Genomic DNA, 17,580 nt, shown 5'->3' with positions numbered 1-17,580 from the left:
ATAGAAGAAGTTTCCTGTAAGGGGTAATCCTATGCAAGTTCTGAATACAAAAAAGATCTGAGCTGACGGAGGCATGCTGGGAGTTTTAGGCCTTTTTTCTGTCCAAACTTGCATTGGATTGCACCCTTGGTTACTATTTATCAGGGCAGTCTTCCCCCACAAACATCCTCTCAGTATTTTGAAATACAGCCTAGTTCACTTTCTTTCTTTTGTGTTTGTGCCACCAATTCACTGACTTAGCAAAACTTGTACAAAATTGAGATGACTTCCTGTGTCCACACTTACCAATACATAACTCGATCAATGCTTACGCATTGCTCCGTAAATTGTGATTAAGTGTGTACTAGACTCTTGCACATAGGCATGTGTAGCACTTAGCCTCAGAGCCCTTGTGTAAATGGACTTAAGAGACCCAGGCTGAGTAAACAACTACTATCTGCACAAGCATATTTATATTGCTGCTAATCAGTTTGTTCTCCCAACAACAAAGACTATGGAAAAATGGTCAGCAGTCATTATTTAGATAACATGGTGCACAAGCCGGTTCATTGCTATATATTAAAGGCACAATTCTATGTGTGTTCGGACAGGAAAAGAAATCCTACAATTGCCAGCATCCCCCAGCCAGCCATGTTGGCTGGAGCATGCTGGGAGTTGTAGGCCTTTTTTTTTTCTATCTAAACATGCGTGGGATTGCAACTATCTGTGGTAAGAGTGTGGGCAGTGCAATCTGTGACTGATCTACTAACAATTGCCTTGCTGTCTACATTTCTCTCTCGCTCTCATTTAACGGGGTGATTTAAAATGTTCTAATAAAATGTAGCAGCGGAATGTTTCCAGATGTCCACAGCGCTAGTGGGAAGAAAGGGCTCTAATCCTAATGCTCTCCCAAACCAGCATCCTTTCCTTATTAAATCATCCTTGCATTTCAACATAGGGGGAAGAAGGCTGACAAGAAAAACCTCACAATGTGTTTTGACAAATCCTTTTAAACCGCATCAGCTTTTTCCCGGAAAATGATGACAACAACAAAAATCCCTGACCAATTATTTGGATATGTTGTCCTTCCCATTGATCTCAATGGGATTCCATGGTGCCAAGCCTTCTGTAGACTTCAGTTGTTAACCTGATGCATAAGCGGTGGCCGTATGTACAAATTGCATGTACTTATTTCAATAAAGGGGCATATAGCCAAGCGAAAGGGATGCACACATGAAGTTGCCTTCTTGGTTGAAGTGAACTGAACAGTTTTTGCGGGTCTGGGTACACCACAAGCACTAGAAAATCCCCACACTGACCCAGAATCGGTGGGTGAGGGCAAATTTCCTCTATTGTCATGCCTTGGGGAAGGCGGAGCCCATAGGCAGCCAGGGAGGCAGGACGTGCTGTCAGCAACCTGGGCTGGCTGGCAAGATAGTGGGATGAGAGCCAGCAGGAAACATAGTCTAGTACAGCGTTCAAGGATCTAGAGGGCAAGGGAAGAGGATGGCTTAGGTGAAGGTTCAGCAACCTGATGTCTTCTAGAAGTCTTGGACTTTAACACACACCATTGCTCACCAAGCATTTCTAGTTCAAATCATTTGCAGGCTACCCCCATTATCCCTCTCTGGTTTAGGGCATTCAGAGAGAGGGAGAGTTGAAACTTTTGGAGAAATCACAGGGCTCTAACCACTTGCTCTGAAGAATTCAAATTCCAGGTGAGTCTTATAACTCTGTGGGCCCTGGGAATGAAGATCTTAAAAAGGCAGCCCTTGGGCTCAGAGTCACGTCCTGCACTATGGAGCAGGCAGCAGGAAGTAAGAACCTGATGTCATGAGGCTCTGTCCCTCAGCAGAGTTTGATCCTCAGACCCTGATTTGAGGGTCTAATCCTAATCCTATCTGGATTAAACTTGGAACCATGGCCTGGAGCTTCCACTTTTGCAAGTACCTCTGTCCTGCATCTGACTGGTTCTCCACCCCTCTCTGTTTGAGTCTTGGTTGCAAGTCAAGGTTTGAATTATGATAATGATGGTGTGAAAGATTCCATGTGTGTATCTCTGCTGCACCAAGCAGAGTATTTTGTAATACTTGAACACAGAATATTTGGGCTGCCAAAATCAGAGCTTCTTCATTGGTTTAGTGCAAAAAATGCAAGTTTATTTGGCCCTCTACTCTTTTTCTGCAGCCTGCAAGTTCCCCAGTTTTACTTTAGTTGTCCAATGCTATACTTGTCAAAGGGATTAGAGAAAAGAAATGCCACACAGAAAGAGAATACTTGAAAACAAGAACACTAGCAAAACATGAAATTAATATTTCATGAACAGAAACAACTATCGCAGGAAAAGGCCAAAAACCAGAAGTAGTAATTAAAAGATAATTAATACCAAAGTAATTTGACTATATCTAAACTGCAAAAATATGCCACTTCTCACCATTCAAGACAAAATAGTGTCAAGGAAGAAATGTCCACTGACGATAAAAGTCTTTTAATTAATTCAAAAACTGAAACCAGTTTGAAGAAAAAAAATTCAAATTAAAAAAAGGAAATGTTTAAGTTCAGGGATGAGTTGGCAGGCATTCTCCCATCTCTGTATCTCAATGACTGGCAAACTGGATAGCATTTTGCATCGTATATGCGATCTCTTTTTCTTATATTTAAAACCATTAAGCATCTGCTCTGCCTTTTTAGCCAGTGTACATGTCAGAATTTTGGAATATATTGAAGCCACCTGCCACACCTTGAAAAGCAGGAGCAAAGATCAACCTGCTGAAGGTAATTCTAACAAAAGCCGAATTGCAGGACATCAATACATCGGTATTACAGTGGACAGCTCTAACTGCCTTGCTAGGATCTATTGAAACCCAAATAGATACACACATCATTTGTCATTGCTTTATTCTCTGGAAAGGCGTTTCAAAGAAATCCCAAACAGGTGAAGTCATCCTGATGCTTGACTCCAGGCTGTGCAAATAGCCTCTACAGCTCTTTTAAACAGAGAATAGGGGAAGAAGGCTTACTTCACCTTCTCTGTACTATAAATTGTTCTGTTGCCTTCCACCTAGAGGGAGGGTCAGGTTATGTATGGCAAAGATTAACCAGATATTGACCAAGGCCTTTCTGATGGAGGTAAAAGTGACATTCTAAAAGTCCAAGATTAGACGTATTTAGAAATGGATGTCCATATTGGCCTTTGACACTTTCAGATCAGAAAGGGATCCCTTTTCTGAGCAAATATATTCAAAGGCAAGATGGATGGACAGCAGATGCCCCATAGGTTAAAACAACTCATAGGTAGCGCACTTTGTTCAAGAGCTCATGTGTTGTTCAAGTATCCGCGAGTGCCTACTCACATTCATTTTAAAAAAGAGATTCTTCAGGACTGGAGTAATTTATGTTATTCTATGACAGCAAATTCTACTCCGCAAGTAAACTGTCAGTGCTTGGTAGTTGCACTAGCTGAAATTATCTTTCTTGTTATGTCAGTGTCACATTGAAGCCTTGACCTTAAAGATATCAATAGTAATGGTTTTATGAATTTCAAAGCCAGAAGAACATTTTGTGAGAAAGCTTTGCAGAGCAATTGACCCTCAAGAAGTGTTTAATGAAAACACATTGGGTTTCTTATGATTTCACCAAGAATACATTTTCCAGTTTGGCACAAGCTGTGGCCCTATTTCATTTTTCCCATTGTTTTTCTGGATCAGCCCCCTTCCTAAGCATTGATTCATTTTAAATAAACAGTTGCTGCCTTGATTAAGTTTCAGAAACTTTGAATCCATGGCACACAATATTTTCATCCTCAGTCATGGAAAAGTTCTGAGCCAGTCTTTTCCAATCAAGTGTTCTCCAGATGTGTTGGACCACAATTTCCATTGTCCCCAACTAGCATGACACTGGTCACAATAGTTGGGATGACGGGAAATGTAGTCAAATACATCTAGACAGCACTAACACAGTTATTAGAATACAGTTATTCAGTTCCTCTGAATTAAATATATTTTTGATGCCAAGGTAGGGTAATCATAATTTGAGGCAAAATAAGGGAAATAATGATACGGCTATAACAAGTCTGTTCTTAATAGGGGATGTTGGATCTATCTGTCTACACACACACACACACACACACACAAAGTCATCACACGGGATGGAACAACCCTCTGTTTGATATAGGGAAGCCTTCAAGATAACTTTTACAGTGGTCAGAGCTGAACACATTTGTGCCTGATGCGACTGAGAGACTCCATGCCTGCTGACACCCTTACGCATCGCCACCACCTTGGTGCACCTCCATGGGTCTTTGAGAGAGGGCTTGGTCTTCTCCATCTCTCAAGGAGGGGTTGCCCCTGTCCCTCAGCCTACTAAACTTCAAAGTGGGTAGACTGGAAATCTAACTGCTATTTAGCAAGACCTGCCCTTAGTGCCTGAAGATGTTTCTGCAGGCCTCAGCCATATGAACATTTGCATTTCATTTTACTGAACGTATGCATTTGAGAACAAAATAACCCCAAAATGCACACCCTTAGGGACTTCTTAGTATGCATGAAAAGCCTCTCTTTGCCTTCCTCTCCCTCTCTCTCTCATACACATAATCAGAAAACATCTTAACATGAAATATTAATCAATGTAATGTATTACTAACAGAAGGAATACTAATTTTAGCTCATTCCAATACTCACATACCTTGGGGTTAGTATCATTGAGTTCTGCATTACTTACTCCTAAGTAAATATGTATAGAATTGCATTGGCTGATCCTTGCTTCACTCTTTCAATCTGCCTGTCTGTCACTGTAATGAATGTTTAAGGGATGCAAAGGATTACACACACACAAATACACATGCATAGCACACACATTATACCTTTGCTAATATCAGGGTTTCATAAATTAAGTTCATGAATCCACAAACTGGCTTCTCTAGTAAATGCAAATTTGCTTTTAACCCATTTTTTGACTTTCTGAATTTCCAAGTGCAAGTACAGTAAAACTGCTTTGATTCAGAGGATGGGAGTAGATCACACTTTACTAATTTTTATTTCGTATCCTGTCTTGGAAGCAAGATATATAAAACAGGAACAGTGTCAAACAGAAAATCCATGAGTTTGTGTCTGAACACAGTTATATTCCCTTCCTAGTAGGAAGATGAATCTATGATTTCTCACATATTGCCACCTATATCATGTTTAAGAATATTTCCATAGGACTTCCATGATGCTGAAGTAATTTTCATACATGAGATGGTGGTAAAGATGAAATACAGCAAAAGAAGAAAAATGAGGAGGGAAGGCTTTGAAACCAATTTTTAAAATGCTTAATGATAATAATTGCAAGATTTATTTTAGTTGTTGGATAATTTGGAGTGACAAAAGAGTACAAAGAAAGAATTGTATAAAATAAGTTTCATATGGAAGCAATTTTAATATTCAAGGAACAAAAACAAGAAACATATTCATGTCAAACATGATGCAGTGCAATATATTGTATCTAATTAGAACTGGAATGATCCACTAGAAGATTAGAAAATAAGTTTCTGGCATTAACTGTTTGTGTAGATGCTGATTTTGAAAGCTGCAGCCAAGATACAAAAACTGGGCAATGACAGGTACCTTCTGATGTTGGTTGAAAAGGTGACCTCTAAGGTTGGATCCAGGTGTGCACTCAGCACCAGAGGAAAGGGGCAGGGTGAGATTTTTGCCAGTTTCCTATTCTGCAGCAGCCCCCTGTTCCCTGCGAAAGAGCTGCTCTAAAGATTGTGAGACCCTCCCTGACTCTCCCTTACATGAAATACATGCAGGGGAACAAAGCCCACCACTTTCTGAGGCAGTCTAACTCCAGTGTCAAGGGACTCTTTGATGAGGAAGATTCTCATACTGTTTCCATCCATCAGCCCTAGTCCTGGCTCTGGAGCAGGAAAGAACAAATCTGCTCCATCTTTCTAAAGGCTGCCGTCTTGTCGCCTTTATCTATCTTCTCTTGTATAGCTTAAGCATACCCAACCACTTTCAATCATTCTTGGACTTGGTCTCTAGATCTTTCAGGATCCTCCCTATGTTTCAGTTTATCAGTGCCCTTTTTAAAATATGCCACCCAGAATTAGACAGATTCCTCCAGATGAAACTGACAAATACCAGATAGACAAAATTAAATCTGCGGGACTCATGCAAAATTCTCCTGTTTGCTCACTCTGTTCACTCGTTCTGAGGAAGCTAAAATCTCCAATGACCAGAACCGCTCCAACTTGTGTGTCCAGATGATAACAGAATAGCTGATAACTTGGAACACAGAACACAAACAGAGCAATAGAGTTTCTCAAAAAGCCACTGACTGAGTAACATATTAAACAGGAAAACTAGGTTTTTAGCAGATCAGACTCTCTCTCTCTCTCTCTCTCTCTCTCTGAGCTTCTCTAAATGAGGAATATATTGTGCATTTGTGACCTCTCACTTATAGAAGTCTGTGGGGACTTTTCACAAGGCTGTTCCCCTCCAGGGCCTCTCCCAAGTTTTTCAGACATTTTCATGCTTGTGTGTGTGTGTGTGTGTGTGTGTGTGTGTGTGTGTGAGAGAGAGAGAGAGAGAGAGAGAGAGAGAGAGAGAGAGAGAGAGAGAGATGAAAGTCTGGTATTTTCCTGGATGGTGCCATTATTCACTACAGAGACCTGATACAGCTCCACAATTCCACTGTGTACCACAGCACGACTATATATTGCGAAATGGAACCTAAATTAACAAATAAAAGAAAACCAGGGAAAATATTTCACATGAGGGACACTCTGTTCTTCCTACAAAAACAATGGAAGAAGAAACCTTGGTAAAGTGCCAGGCTATAAGCTTTATGTAGAGGAGCACCAGATCACATAAACAGAGAGAGTTTGACCAACTGACATTGTACATAAGGATGGGAAAGTATTATGAAATGCAGAAGTGAAGTCACCTGCAGTTTAGGGCAAATCAGTTTTGCTTGGAACAATATATTATTATTTTATATGTTATGTTACTATACCAGCCAGTAGGCAAAGCTCTCTTTACAGAAAATAGGAGATTGAACAGGAAGTAGGAGACTAATGGGAGAGAAACAAAAGAATGGGAAAATGCACAGAAACTACCTGGAACTAACCGCTTAGCCAGTACCGTTAGCCCTACTGTGGAATTTTGGGGCATTTTGTAAAGAGAAAGCTAAGGTAAAAGTCAGCCTCACCCTTGAATTTAGAAGCAGGGCTGTAAAGAATGGCATACCGGAAGGCATTCGTTCATAAGTCAGAGATTATTTGACAGCACATCACAACAACAGTTAATGGTAGACATCACAGCAAATATAGGCCATGATACATGCATATCCTGAAAGGCTTGCAGGCAGCCCTTGCATACGGCAAGCCTTTGTTATGACTTGCAAGAAAGTATTTGAAACGTGTGGGAGGCAGTGCTCCTTTGAACAAAGTGTCCTGCCTGCCTTGAGATTTGATTTGTAAACAAACTTTGGCTGATTTTTCAGGAAGGAAAGCTATCTTGGCTTCTTTCTTAAATGGCAGCCTTCCCCAGCCCGGTACCCTCAGGTGCATTTGACTACAAATCCCATCACCTCCAGCTAACATGGCCAATGGAAGGCGCCAGGCTGGGGAAGGTCTTTTCATAGGGAGACAAAGCCTTGGTGTTGTCTCACCCTACAGAAGTCCTGAGGGGGGTGCAATGATTGCCCCAGTGAGCAAATGTGATTCATCCCTAGGACACTGAAGGGCTGTTCATATATATTGGGATGTGTTTACAGAATGTTTTCATGTGATTTCTGCTTTGGTTCAGAACTTACAGAATGAGGTAGCACAATTTTGGGCCAAACATTAAGAACTGAAAATGTTCGTCTTCTGTAATAATACACTGCAACTCATGGAGTGTAGCGAGCTCAGGGCAACAAACAAAAACCGTTTTGTAGTGTGAATGACATGAGAAAGCCATTGCAGATAGTTAAGATGCTGTTATTTTGCCAAGAACTGATTTCACATCCCCCAATCGCAGAAGTTTTAATGTGAATGCAGACTTTGAAATAAACAAGTCTTTGAAATGAATAGCAACTTTGAATGCCAAGCAAAAGCCAAGTTCAAAGCTAGAAATGGGATTGCCTTATCCGTCAAATGGTGCTGCCAGCCAGCAGAAAAGATACACTGATTGCATTCAAGAGAATTAAACAAACCTGTTGCCTGTGAAAAATGGCCCATGTGTCAGCCACAATTTCTCTTTTTGACTTAGAAACAGCAGCCTACTGAGCTTTTTAAAACAAAAGGCAAACTCTTACAGCAATTTTGCCTTATCACAATTTCACAATATTCTTTCCAGTGCAGGCAACAGCAAGGGGTTCAAGGTCACCATCCAGAGAACATTAAACCTAACCTAAATTCCACTCACTTCGGTGTAACTTATGCACAGCTGTTCTATCAACATCAATGGCATTTCAGCATTCCTGTCTTACACTGGATTGTAGCCTGCGTAACATGTAAATGTCGCATTCGCTTCCTGTGTAACCAAAACATGAATAAGTTGACTACTCTGCTATTTATATCTAGCAGATTTCTGACTAATGAAACAATCTTATTTTCCATAAAATATGACAGAACTCTTTTCAAGCCTGTCAACATGCATTGTCCTAGCTATTTTGGTTTCATCTATTTTCCAGCACGCTGTTTGGATAGCCTTCTGAGATCAAAGTGAAATGTTATTGCTTTTTATGGAAGAAGGATGGGGAAATCCTGAGCACAAGTGGTTTCCTGCAGCAAATAATAAGACGACTAGAAAGGCAGCAAATTATGTTAAATTCTACACCAAAAGAAATAAGCGTTGCTTTAAGAAACTGGCAAGTTGTCTTATTTCTCATTTCTGATGGACTTAGAATGTAAGATTTAGTAAGGATTGACTTCAATTGTTTAAAGAGAAAAGAGAGTTGATGGAACTACACAGGCAATAGTGGAGGATGTGTGAATCAGTACAATCAGAGGTGTGTTTCAGGACAGCTTACAACACTGCAAAAAAATATAAGCCCTTTGGGAAGCACTATCATTAATATAAATTGGGTTGTGCAACAGCATAACACTTTGCCTCATGCTAACTAATGTTACTGGCACTGTACTAGTGAAATGCTATTTATGTAAGTGGTAGCATCACATTGGATACTGCATTTTGTGTCAGTCTTCCACAACTCCATGTTCCAGGTAGCTGCAATTATTCTGTGGTATGGAATGCCGTGTAGCCTTTCAATATGTGGAGCTGAGGCTGGTTGCATGGCCAGCTTGCCTGGGAGAGCTAGAGAGGAAGCCACAGGACTGGTAAGGCCTGCCGCCAGGAATACTAAGTGGAGAGACAGGTGTCATCTCTATCCTTGACATTAAATCGTATCAGTGAGATACTTCCTCTACCTGTCTCATCTGTCCTACTCACGCAGCTGTGCCATTGTGAATAGGTTGCTCAGGTAGTGTGTGCTATGAGTTTATATAAATACATTTATTATGTTTTAAAAGATGTAGGTATCATGAGCAGGTCTCTCCATCTCTCCTTCCCTCTCCAGAAGACTTAGATGAGACTTTAGAAGCTCAATTCTTTTATTAGAATTTAACAAGTTACAAAACAGCATAAATTAAAGAAGCACTCTCTTTGACATTTGGGAGAAACATCTGCCCATGGGAAGAGCTGAATCCAAACTGAAACATTCCCTCCTTCCCTCCCTTTCTGAAAAGATTCTAACTACCCTCACAGCGGCTCCTGCTGTTTGAGGGCTAGATGTCAGGGATGCCAGACACTTCTTAATTGTTCCACTTGCTTCGCCTGTCATCTCCTTACAGAGTCAAGAACTCTGTCCATCTCCTTCTTCCAGTTCCGAAGCATCTCCCTTCTTTTCCAAGGTGGGCTGGTTCTCACTATCTATCTGAGAATCTTCACTAGGTAACCTTGAATCTGCAGTTATCTGCCCCTCTGCCTCCTCCTCAGAATCAGATGAATTAACTCCCAGGCTGTAATATGCAAGAGCTGGGCCCTCTCTCAACCGTTAGGGCCCATATACAATTCAATATCTTCACTTGCCAATAGTGGAATGCCTAATAACATTGTTTCCAGTTTATTTACAAAAATAAAAATACAAATAAGAGCAGCAGCAGTAGTAGCAGCAACAAAGGGTTTGTGTAAATCAGGGATGGTGGGGACCTCATGTGACCCCCAGGTCAGTTGCCCATCTTGATGTAGATGAATTTCATTGGATTGGAGCACCGTATGCACCACTGCATATGAATTTGGTTTCTGTTCTACTCTGCTTGGCAATGAAAGACCTGGGAAGCTAAAGTTTACACTGAGTATGCTTTGGAATTAAGGAGCCATCATAGATTAGCTGCATAAGAGATGTCTTCTGCATGGAAAATGGAAGCAGATCACTTGAGGCCACGGTACTCTTAAAAGCAAGGCAACCACCTCTCTGGCTCTTTGGAAAATGGCTGGGATGGGGGCCAGGGAGAGGTACAAGATACAAGGCTTGGATACGCATGATGTTTTCTTGGATCCAGCTTCACCAGCACATGGCATAGCATTCTGGCAAGGACATGCTTTCCGATCATCTGTGCACTGTCATCAGTAGTTGCCTCTGGGGCAGCCATAATACAGTTCTCCCTTGAGGGCTCCTGGCTCCCTCCCATATGTTAGGAGAACATCCCCCTGGATGAGGGACTGCCAGAGCCCACCCCATCTCAACTAGATCCTTCCCAAAGCCCTGGCACCAGTTAAAGCATACTTCAACATTGAGGCAAAGATATAAAACAGACCCACGAGCAAATAAAGTAAGGTTCTCTATTGAATAAAATGCTACAAGGAAGGTAAAAACACCAGGATCAAGAGAGCTAATTATGATCATGGGAAAAACTCCTTCCCATCCCCTCAAACCTTATGGACTAACACTGAGCCATAACTATAATAACATCTCAAGTCAACTTAGGTAACATATTCAGATAGCAGGGAGGTTGAGAGGGGTCAGAGAAGCTGGAAGCACAATGGCTGGTCCCTTGAGGACCTGCCCCTACATCTTTTATGAACAGAGCTGAGAGAAGATGTTCTCCTAGTGGTCTACCAGACCAATTACCCCTTCCTGATTGAGCAAAAGGGGAAGAGATGAGACACGTGATGGAGTAAGACAGCTGCCCATCTCTGCAGTGGCTAAGCAATTGGCGTGCTCTTTGTCCTTGCTCCCAACTGAGGTACAGGCACAAAGAGGGGCTCTGGAGACTCAAGGGGACCTGGACTTAAGAGCCAGTGCTGTTGAAGATCCTCTGCACTGTAGTGCTGTTTGAGATCCAATGGAGCTATTGTAAGAGCAAAGAGAGATGTAATGTTTCAGATGGACTGGGAAAGGGCAACACATTCTTGCTGCCCTGCAAATACTTCAGAAGGCAGCAGATGTGTTCAACCATATGTAAATGCAACCTATAGCATACAAAAACAATTAACATTCATCTAAATTATAATATATAATAAATTCAATGCATGAGGTTACTGACCCTGTATCCAGACAGAAAGAAGCAACTGAAAAAAGATAAATATTCGTGAGCTCCAAGTTCCTATTTCTGATTGGAGTTTAATATTATGCCTCACTGGGCAATGGGATCTTTGCCAGAGATGTGTCATAATTGAACAGGATAAAAAATACCCAAATAAATAAATAAAATCTTTGTCTTTACTCCAAACAACCGTGTGCTTTTAAATTAAACTAAAGTTAGACTATTGGGCCAGCCCACGTAAGACCACTTTTTCTAATATTAGGAATAATATTGCAAGTCAAAACTTTGGAGCTGCCAGTGGATGAATGAATTTGGCTAATTAGGGGAAGTAATATTACAGTCCTGGTCTTCCTGTTTCTCCGATTTGGAAGAAATATATGATTCCATTTTCTTCACACCTTGGTAGGCTGCTAGAGATAATCAGTTTTCCAGGGATTACATGTGTAGTATGGGAAGATACCACTGGGACAACTGCCACTTTTGGGTGCTTCCAAGCAAGGCTTAGATTATGCAATTGCCCTCATTCAATAAATTTTATGTGAGGCCTATATGATGTCATCTCCCACTTGAAACTGCCCCCTGTGTTCTCCCACCACTTCTTTTACCATTTTCCTTACCACACACTCAAAAAATGTTAAGGAAGGAAAGATGAAATATCTGCTTCATATGTTTTGACTGGTAAAAAAGATGAAGAGTCTGTTAAGCAAAAGAGATGAAAAATGGATTGAAATGATGAGAAGATGGATTAAGAGAAGCCCACTAATTATTAGCATAGTTAAACAGCAGAACCTGCTGCCTAAGGAGATGATGCAGTCTCCTTCCTTGGATGAAGGACACGGCTGCTGGGAGTGTTTTGGAAGGGAGATGTCCAGAACGAGCACATAAGGCTGAACTTTTGGAAAGCACGACAGATCCATGATTCTGTTTGAGAGATACACGCGACATGGCTGGAATCGCAGGGCTGCCACCAACCCAGCAGCCCTTGCCATCTCATCTTTAAAGTAAAATATGTGACATCATTGCATTGCATTGCATTGCATTGCATTGCATTGCATTGCAAGCTCCCTCATGACCCAGGGGACCTGCACGATTTTGTTTGTTACTGTTGGCAAGAATGGCAATGAAATCATGCCAGACAGTTTTATTTAGCGGATATTTCAACAGGAGAGAAGAAGAGGGGGACAGGGATGCTGCTGAAGACTGGCCGAGATATCCTGCTGCCGGAGCTGCATTTGGCTCACTGTTTGATGGCTACACGGAGGTGGGTCTCCATGCCCACCTGCCTCTTGTTGCTGCCAATTCTGAGGAAGGTACCTGGTAGAGCTCCAGGTTGTGGATGCCTTTCTTGCAAAAAGGGGCAAGAGGGGCAGTGGGGGAATAAGCCAAGTGGTGCTGCCCCCAACTTCCATGTCCTGTGCACAAGAACCTTCTCTCAGGCTCATGGGGGGGGGGGCAGCAGGGGAATCAGCTGAGCAGAACATTTTCTTTTCTGCAGTCTCTCATTCCTGCCCCAGAGGAGACCTTTCTGCAGAGCAAGGACACCTCCAGCAGCAGCATAAAATGGCAGCTGACAGTGGCATTCTCTTGGCAAAAGTACCAACAACAACCCTTGCCAAGCAACTCACTGGTTTTGGTCTTCATACCACAATGGGTTGCATTTCCAGGTTCAGACAGCACAGCAACATATAACTGACTGTTATTCCTGTTTGTGGTTTCTAATCACCAAACCTACCACACTGGAATACCATGACAGAGTTCAGACGGCATTACAGACAAACAATGGTTAAAATGCACGTGCTCGCATGCTGTATCTTGTTGTGCCAGGGGAACCCAGCCTCTAACTGCAGCAGCAGTCATATACACACAAGTCCAGTCCTGGACAGGAAACAAGAGTCAGTGCCCTATAACTTCATATTTCTCAGTATTCACTAAAAAAACAAAGCAAAACAAATGCTGTTGCATCCACTCATCAGAAAACAAATCCAGAGACTCTTACCTTTGTGAAATGTGAACTATACATATCAAGAAAAAGGGAGCAGTGGCAGGAAAGTGCAGGAGGGTTATGAGCTGAAGACATTATTGTCTGGACCTATGACCTGTAAAATTCTGTGAATGAAGCAAGGTGATGGTGTGAGGGGAAAAAACCGGAAAGCACATATTCCTCACGAAAATCAATGGCAGATACTCATATCTCACTGGGTTCACATGGATTGCACCCTGGGTTGTTCATTTAAACTGAGTGGCCCCGTTCCCACAACTACTACCTCTACTACAAAAGAGGTGGCAAAGCTGTGTAGATGTTGCTTCTACTGATTAGAGAATAAGCCACTTGTGTGCATAAATACAGAAGAATGCCCACAAAACTGTTAATACATTTTCATATCCCTGAGAGACAAAGGGGCCTCCTGCAGAGGAAAATTGGGGAGGGGGGTGTTGGATAAACAGAAAGATTCTCAGGATGCCCAAAGGCTATTGGCAGAGGAGGTGTCTGCAGCTGAAATAAAACAAATTTATTTTGATGCAACAAACAGTAAGAGGAAATGAATTTGGGATCGTCTAAAAACCAAACATTAAAGCTGAGCTTATTTTATATATATATTATGTAAACATTTGTGATTCCTGTGTTATTAGAAATTTGTTTGCACAGGAATATATAATAAATTTATTATTTACCTTTTTCATATAAGATACTCAAGGGAATTAATAAACTAAATTAACAAAACTTTAATACAATCACACAAACATGAAAACAACATAGCAAATATCAAACATAACAAATATCAACAATGGAGAGAAAAGTGGACGAAAACTTACATTTATTGCACAATTTAAAACTTTCCCACAAAAGGGTAAACAAACTAATTTTTAATCACAACAAAAAGAATCTTGAAAAGAATTTAGGATATGGTCAAGGAAGAGATCAAACTAAGCTCCCATCGTGGGTTAGCTCTCAGGGTTTTGCTTCAGTTCCTTTGCCCTGTTATTGTTACTAAAGGGTGGAGTGCTGGGGTTTAGCTAATCCAGTGACAAAAAGTTTGTGTTAATAAATGGAACTAGGCTACGAATCCTATCAACTGATATATTGCTGACAACACACAGCATTAAACAGTTTAATAAAGCTTGGAGCACAGTGGTCCTTTTGTTTGCTTAGTTACCATGACATTGTGCCATTGTGAACACCATCACTAAAATCAAATAGGCTGTCTGAATTATAGATGGTAGGAATGTTCCTCTAAAGTGAAAGAAAGAAAGACAGACAGTCAGACAGACAGTCCACAATATGAGATCAATATACTTTGTGCACTACTTTCCTGCTTGTTTTTTGGCTAGTGAAAGCCATATTGCTTTGTAAAAGTGACTTTGATTACTGAGTCATATGCCATCTGTCCCCACACAATTCTGCTGCATTTCATAATACAGAGACCTCGCTCTTTGAAGAACTCTACCCACACTATGTGATACTGCATTTAGCTGTCATAAGGCCATTCTATCTCCAACTCCAAGGGTGCGTGGGTGGGAATCTTTGAATGTCCATGTGTGAATTTGAATGCTCAATCCAGGCCTGGACCAAGAAAATTTCAAGATTACTTGAGAAATGTCTCTACCTGTATGCAGGTATACCAAGTTTTAAAAATAGTCAAAAGGAATTGCTTTCTCTGCTTCTGCTGTGCTCTGTTCTGAACCAAAACCCCACAGGGTAGAAGCTGCATCTCTGAGGAGAGTTACCAGTGACCAGTTTGCTCTAATGAAGTCTTAGGCAGAATTGTATCCTTTTATGCCATAGTTCCAGATTCCACCTTTCCTACAAAATGGAAACCTTAAAGTGACCGGCTGCTGTCCTGGAGCCCAACACTCCTCTGTCTCTTCAGGAGTCCATATCTGTCATGTTTTTGGAAAAGAGGCGCTATCTCAATGGTGGAGCTAGGTTGAAATGCCTCTGGCAGCTCAGCATCAAAGGTCTTGAGTTCTGCCATGCTGCTCAGGGGTGGGATTTCCTCTGTTGGCACCGTTCATTCCGCCTTCTCCAGGTCCATGTCCAGATCACAACTGCAGTCCTGGGTCATGACAATGTTGATCTGTACTCCCTGCTTCCAAGCAGTTCAGTTTGCACTTGCTCATGCAATGCTTGCTGCATCGCACTTCAACAGAATTCATATTGATTAATTGACTGACACATTGCCTGACTTTCTGTACCGGAGACATTAGGGGAAGTTTTTACTTCTCTGTTTGACTGTGCTGAGTTTCCATATTTTCTATATTTCAGGACAATGTGTTGATTACAAGAAGCCCCTGACACTTAGTGGTCCTATCAGTCAGACTTCAAGCCTTTGACAGTCTGATTTATGTACCCCATCAGGGTGTAATCAGCTTGTGCAATGGGTGGCACTGGAATGCCATCTCTTAGCCAGGTCAATGGTTCCAGCTGTGAAAAGTTATTACGTGTGTCACACCAGAGCTAAGAATCCGAAAGGTCAGATCTTATTATATGGACACCAGTCCCTAGTCTTCCCTCCCCCAATGCCTGCCATCCCAAAATGTTGAGTGACCATAAAAATGTGGAGTTTGCTAGGCAACCTGTGAAATAACACTGACATCTGTGTTTTGAGGAAATAAAAAGCTTTGGTTAGAGCTCATACTTGTTCAATGAAACTTCTCATCCATGAAGTCATCAGTCTATGGAAAGAAAGGGTCTGGAATCTGAAACAAATGAGGGTTGAAAGGAAAGTACCTGATTGCCATCAATTGTGACAACTAATAAAAATGAATCCGGTAAGCCCCATTCCAAAGTATAGTAAAGTAGTAGTTGACACCACACCACATGAGCGCACACACAGAGTACTGTGAATGACAAAAAATGTGTTCCACATGCAGTTACTTTTCACTTCTGCATTTTGCTCTCTCTGGTGTTTTTCAGGCTGGCACAAAACTTATGGAAGGAATTCCTTCAAAAAGCCCTGTTTCCCCAATTCCCAAGCAATGGATCCTCCAAATTTATCAGCCAATTCAAAGCTTACCTATCTGTATGTGCTCATTGCTCACTGCTTCTCACTAACACACTTTGATATAGTTGTGAATCAGCTGAGAAGAATATGGGTTTCTATCTCCCCTAAGTAACCACACCCCATATGTAAAATTATCTTCCAGATAAACAGACATTAGTTTCAAGTGACCCATAGCACTTCTTAGTTGACAGATTCAACAGTGAATTATTATGCAAGTGGGTATAAATGTAAAGTTTTGCCTTTATAATCATTGGACAAGTTTCAGATTTTTACTCCAAGCAAAAAGAAACAAATTGCTTTGATAGAAATACTTGCAGGTGTTGTGCTATAGATGTGAAATGGAAAAGGATTTCTAGATATATCTTTCACCAGTTTCTCATGTTTTTTCCAGGGAAAATGCTCTTTTATATTGAGTTTCCTGCAGAACCTGACAGCAAGTCAGTTCAGTCAACATGATAACCTTCACTCAACCGTTGCGTTTGGGTTGAGGTTGAGCCATGGGTTATTGTGTTGTCTGAAACCAACTGTACTTTCAGGCCATGGCTTGTTAACTACAAACAATCTATGAAGAGAACCCATGGGTTGTTGTTAGGTTATGGACTGTGGGTTGTTCGTGATGGTCTGTCCTCCCAGCTGTGTTCAGACAATGTCATAATTCATGTTTCAGCAAAACCAGCCTTTTAATGACAAGCCATACTCAACTCTAGAGTATGGATATTGTGTTGATGGAAGTCAGTCAGTGTTATTATTTTAGTTGAAATGATTGGTAATGGCTTAGAGTGGACTTCATTAAACTGAACAGAAGGTAGAAAAGAAAATTGGTCACAGTACATAGTTGGGTTTTTAAAAAAGATAGGTAGGTTCTAAAGGATGCAAACTCCATAGAAAACAATTAAGCTAGATTCAAATAAAGGCGATCAGGTACAGGTTGTAAGCAGCTGAAGTACTGAATTAAGGAGCTTGCGAATTAAATGGAGGAGAGAGTAGGATTTCCTTTAAACCTGCAATGCATGGAATTTTTGCATCTGCAGGCCAAGGAAAACACAGTGACTTACATTAAAAGATCTCAACTATAACTCA

This window comes from Varanus komodoensis, unplaced genomic scaffold (genome assembly GCF_004798865.1).
Source record: "Varanus komodoensis strain SLA01 unplaced genomic scaffold, ASM479886v1 scaffold17, whole genome shotgun sequence".
In the NCBI taxonomy this organism is placed as follows: Eukaryota; Metazoa; Chordata; class Lepidosauria; order Squamata; family Varanidae; genus Varanus; species Varanus komodoensis.
The sequence above is the reverse complement of the archived record's forward strand: the minus strand, read 5'-3'. Positions refer to the sequence as shown.